The sequence below is a fragment of the Diadema antillarum genome, unplaced genomic scaffold (assembly GCF_040938485.1).
Source record: "Diadema antillarum isolate AM-2024a unplaced genomic scaffold, OU_Dant_1.0 seq00000759_RagTag, whole genome shotgun sequence".
In the NCBI taxonomy this organism is placed as follows: domain Eukaryota; kingdom Metazoa; phylum Echinodermata; class Echinoidea; order Diadematoida; family Diadematidae; genus Diadema; species Diadema antillarum.
Genome location: NW_027271650.1, coordinates 402,477 through 408,880, shown reverse-complemented (window position 1 = coordinate 408,880; position 6,404 = coordinate 402,477).

Below are 6,404 nucleotides of genomic sequence, written 5' to 3'. Positions count from 1 at the left end.
CACACCTTGGGGAAAGATTTCAGGGGCGGATCCAGGAATTCTGTAAAGGGGGGGGGGGGGGCGTGACTAATATTTCTGGTGCCACTTCCGGGTTTCATTTCGTTTTTTTCTTTTTATTTCTTTGGTTTTTAATGAAAAATAAAGGGGGGGGGGTGCGCCGGTTGCGCCCCCCCCCTGGATCCACCACTCATGGATTTGATGCTCACTTCAACTAAATTTAGTTCAAATCAGATTGACAGAACAGTTACAACAAGTCACTGGAAGAAATGAAAAGTTGTTTGTAAATTTATCTTTACTGGTTGCCATTCACTGGCCATTAGTATGCCATGTACACATATAGGCCTACTAGTAGACCAGCTTATGCTCCAATTCTATACATTCCGAGTTATTCTGCCAGTAAACGTTAATGGAGCTGTCGCGGTTCAGCAGAGAAGACAATGGACTGTTGATTCAAGATCCGTGGTTCGAGCCCGGGTTCGAGTCACCGGATGCACGCCAGTCGTACGAGCCACGAGTCACATATTGTACATGTATTGCCCATATCCGAGTCGTACAGCCCACGCGTCAGACACCTAAAGGGACCCTGAAATCCAAATGCATGTTGATCTGTGTTGATTTATGATATCCTCAACATCACTTTTGCGGTGAAATGAATATCTAGAAACATTCCAAATATTTTTTATGATTTTTTCTTCTATTTTTCCTCAGATTACTTGGGAACACCCACAAAAAAATCCTTCCAAACCAATCAATATTCATATTCTTGAGATGACATCATCCTGTCAATCATTGCTAAAGTGCTGAAATGTTTAACAAAAGACATTGGAATGCACCTTCCCCTCGACTCAGCATAACTAATTGCATGTTCCCTCGCCATGTCTTTTGTTAGTCACAGTATGACAGAAACATGCAAGTTATGCTGAGTCGAGGGGACGTTTCAGTTTCATTGATAATTTGTTTTATTTCTCCATTTGTTCAAATGAAATCATGACAAATCAACAATATTCACATAAAAAAAAACAAGAATATTTAAAGAGTAGGCCTACTTGCAACTGTTTTGCTTTAGGTCGTGTGCCAAATCTGGAAACTCAGATAACAGCTAAACACTGACAGCTTTCGGCTTCTATCCACAATATATACACATTGTTTGATATGTCCTTACTACATGTTTGTTTGTTGTTGTTTTTTTTTTTGCTGTTGCACAATATTATATCACCTAATCAAACACATCGTAGAAAGTGGAGATCCATAAAAAGCTGAATCACATAATATACACCCTGACAAACGTGTTTATGAATACGCATAATTTCATATATTGTTATATTGATGGTTTTGTTTTACATTTATGATAGGAACGTTAAATGATTGGATTGAATAAAACTTGCAAGTACCAGTATATTGATGATAACGTTAAGTCCCCGTTCGACAGTTCCCGTAACGATGTAGTCAAGTTTTAGGGGTCGATGGTCATGACGTCATATAAGAGCTGCGTGCGTGACTGTGCAATGTTCTACCAATCCCTCGACAAAACAACAAGACAGATCGCGAATCGCAAGAAGAAAATCATTAGAAGCCGAGTTCCCATGCTGTGACCGTCTGTTCAGCGTTTTGGTCCGAAGCGCGGTAAATCGCTCTCACGCACAAATACACACCGTTGCGGGACATTCTCAACGGTCCTGACATTAATCACTTTAAATTCTTGGCTGTATTATACCTCCACCAAAGAGGATTAAAAAACGAAACAAACAGAAGGAATCCTAGAACATTGTTTTAACGTCTTCTTTGCTGTCGCTCCCATCTATACCACCATGCGTGTTCTCAAGGCGAATGCGTGATCATAGGGTGATCGATATCTGCGGTAGATGACTGCCTCTGCCTGTGCAAGACTTGTACGGCTGTCATCTCAATCGGTAGCCAAAAAGTCGAAATTACTGGACATAGGGACTTGCATTGCCTAACGGTGAGCCATGGAGGACTGCAGCTATATCACAGTCGTTACAAGACTTCGAGATCGGAGGCCTCTTTTTCCGAGAACGAGTCAAAATCTCTGAGATCGGCGAAACATCTGCAGACGATTATTTTCCAAAGATATTCTGTCGAAACACACACCCACACACCTGAATACGTTTTTCATACTGACCACAAGAGCCGACTATACGCAATCGCCTCTTTGATAAAAATTGTAGAAGGAGAAAAGGTGTAGGACTTACCCGGTACTGAATGCTTCGTCGATGATTCTGCATTATCGGTCTGATCGTCGTCTACACAGCTCGAAAGTTTGAAAGAGTACTGCACGAGTCTTTTTATCTTCACATCAATTCCGTCATGGTTTGTTTTCTGGAAAACTGACACATTATTAAGCAAGAGACATATTATTTTTCGTTTAACATGCATCACCAACAAGGACGCTGTAAATTGATCTGCTGAGCTATTGCGAATTATGGATTCATCATTTTCCGGTAAGCATAAGGGTTTCATGAGTCGGATGTTACCCGAATCACTCTGATGCAATAAGGATGATCTTGAAGCTATCAAAGTAGGCCTATTAATAAAACAAAATGGTAGACACATCAGTCAACGGTACTTGGCCACCACCCTCCTTGATAGGTGCCTCGAGTACGATATACTACATTATCTGCATTTTGCTTAGTGTCTTAGTCAATGTGTTTGCGATGTTGAGTACTCATGATGATACATCATTTAGAAACGTTCGACTAGCACACATTTTGCCGCACATCAGTAATATGTCGCTTGGTGTGAGCTGGAGCCTCTGGTCGTTGTTCTGGTACTCTTCTAGTAGGCCTACTGCCACTATGTGCACTGTCTTGAGTATGGTCTTTCCATTTACTTGTCATGTCTCTTACCTAGTGATGCTTAGCAGCACGGCGCTCATCTGCATCTACTTGTACGTAAGCATCTTGTTCCCACTTCGATATCAAATGATCATCACAATGACACGATTGCGACTGGCTTATACGCTCATTATTTCTGTGAACGTCGCTTTGTGTATCGTCTACCTTCCCATCCCTGGTCTGCCCTTCGTTGACCACTTTACGCTTGAATGTGTTCTCCGAAAGGCAATACGCGTCGAACCGGTTGTCGTGAACTACGAGTACTTCATCTTGACCTTACCCTTTCTCACAGCTTTCACCTCTTCTGTGGTCATTAGCGGCGGCTTAGCTCGAATCGTGCTGAAGCAGTCCCGCGCTATCGCCGTCGTTGACAGACTTCGGGTGCATCGATCTGCCTCCCACGTTCCGGTTGGCAAAGAACCGACAGGGACGGTAATGACTCCAGCGTCTAACGATGAGGAGGAGTCATTCGGCACAAACCAGTCGACATCGGCAGTACCAGAACCGATACCACCCCAACCACCACCACCACTGTCGCCAACACCACAGCCACCGCAAAATCTTCGATGTCGTTTAGCCTTTCACCCTATGGCTAAGACTCTGTGTCGTGTCTGCTCCAGTTTGATCTTATTTCTTCTCATAATGGCACCATACCTATTTAAAAGTGTCATACAGGATATTAAATACAACCCTATATTGGATAAACTCATTGTTATGAGTACGATCTTAACGCCGATTGGCTACATGATACTGACGAAAGAAGCACGGCAACGGATAATCAAGATGTTTTCGCGCCTCTGTCGCATACTCCGATGTTGCTCTAATAAGATATCCTAATACGAGATGGTTTCTAATACTCAGCATTCTTCTTTCCTCTTTCCCTTCTGGAATATATATATATATATATATATATATATATATATAATGGAAAAACAAACAAACAAAGGGAAAGCTGACCAAAAACGAATGATAGACAGTGAAAACTTCGAGCAAAGAAAATGGGTTCCCATAGAGATTCGAACCTGAGATCTCCAGATTGCTAGCCCGGTGCTCTACCGACTGAGCTATAGAAAGCCTTGCTACAAGTGTTGCTCGTGTGGTCAAAAGCTATAGTGTGTGCATGTGTGCCGATTGAAACCCATTTTCTTTGCTCAAAGTTTTCACTATATATATGTATATACATATATATATATATATATATATATATATATATATATATATACATACATACATAAGATTATACATATGGGAGAACATAATTATGTAAGGATAAAAATGTAATATTAGATATGTGAAAAGTATCCCTTAAGCGACTAAATTTTACTCGTCATTATGAATCCAAACGAGAAAACTATTCAACTGCTCACCACATGACATTCGATAAAAAGTGCAATGAAATATTTCGTAAAATATGTTAGAATTGTACCAAATCTCAAAAGATAATCATTTGGGTTCCCATTACAATGTAATAGCGAAAATTATAAGGGTAAAAGAAAAATTAATTTATAGACCGATTTTATAAAACGAATAATGCACATGTTAAAGTTTGCGAGGAAGTAATGGCTAACCTGCGGCGCACTGGAGATGTCGGGTATTTACAATGTCGTTCATGTTTGACCAATGTAGATAATGTCGAGTGCGTAGCATCTCCTCTTAATTAAAAAGAAAAAAAAACAAAAAACGCATTCTCACAATGTAATGTGTATCATTTATAATATGATAGTCATACATATCAGCATGTGTACATACATTGATATATGTATACATAAATACAATTTTCCTTACATAATTATGCTTCAAGTTATTGAAAAAATATGTACCACTAGTCGTTTCGCTATTTTTTTTTTTGCGTGTATTCGGGTTCTGTAATGTATTCAGACTTCATACATGCTTTGTTGACAATGGTTGCCCTTCACAACCAAAAAGCTTGCGAGAGGCTTGTCCTATACTTACCTAAACCATGTGAATTCCTGTCTACGGAAGGTACCTGGAAGGAGCAGGTGAATGGAATGCTTTACTATTAGGCTGTAGGAAAAGGACCATCCTTAAATTTAGTGGCGGTCCAGGCGGGGGCGCAACATGCGCGCCCATTTTTTGATTTTTTTTTTTGTTAAAACAAAAGAAATAAAAATAAAAAAATGGGGGGGGGGGTGTGCACCCGCTTTAAGTTTGTAAAGGCGCCCGACTCCCCTTTACGGAATTCCTGGATGCACCCCTGAAATTGCGACAAATTTACAGAAGTTACGTTCAGACGGTTATCCTCAACCTCGAGGATAGCTATCATCGAGGGTAAACTCGTATAGTTAAGCATCGTGTAGACACACTCTTGGATAGCTAACTTCAAGCTATCTTGAAGAAAGCTATCCACGAAATTCCACGAGGGTTAGCGATCTATAAGCTCAACGAGCGGAGGGTCCGCGGAGGGTCCGCGGAGGGTCCGCGGAGGGTCCCTATTATCGCTGTTGGGGCGACAAGACCTCATATCTATAAAACTGTGAAATGTTCAGGAGAGAGAGAGAGAGAGAGAGAGAGAGAGAGAGAGGGAGAAACAAGGCAGCCAAAGCACTATATCCGATGGGAAAGCCTTTCCTTTGACATGCAGTGGAGGCCTCATTTTGGAAATAAGACAGCTATCCATTGGACAGAACATCACTGAACTGATTATCTGGCCATTAATCCAAAAAAAAAAAAAAATTTTCACCAAAATTTCAGATACAAGGTCTTGTCACCCCAGCAACGCTATACTTGTAGTTAAGCATCGCGTGAACAGAACTTGTTTATAGGAACATTTACATTTAAGCGTAGTTACAGGGGCAGTGAGTCTATCCGCGAGGATAGCTACCTTCGAAGATAAGCTTCATCGTGTGAATGCGTGTCGCAGTTAGGGGGCCAGAACTTCTCCTCGAAGATAGCTTTTCTCGAGGTTAAAGATCACCGTCTGAACGTAACTAGAGATGTTGTATTGTTACTTTTTTCATAATATTATTGTGGGAGGGGAGGAGATACAAGAAAGTGATATTACCAGCATATTGTATCGTGTAATAGACATCTCGAAGATCACCCTTTCCACATCATTAAATGGGGGGGGGGGGGGGGGGGGGTTATAAAACTTTCATACTAAAGCTCCTGCCCCTAAAACAATACAAAACAAAACAAATCAAAACAAAACAAAACAAAACGAATAATTGTGACTACATAAATTGTTGTTTGGATTGAAACCAAGATGGCTATTTTTGTTTGCCCGGACAACCACAACGTTCATTCATACAACGCCACTTAAGCGTTACAAATCCTTTTTTTTTCTTGAATTAAATCTTCTATTTGTCTTCTAACATAGTCAGTTTTGCTATTCTAATGATAAACCTCTATGACAATGTTTTTTAGACAAATATCTGGAGTGTATGACTCCCTTCTTCACTTCCCTATACACCTGTTCTGAACACTTTCAAGACACATTGTTTGACCACTGAATATGTTATGCACATGCATATTATTCAGATATGCGTGACATGTTTGTTTGTTTGTTTGTTTGTTTGTTTGTTTGTTTGTTTG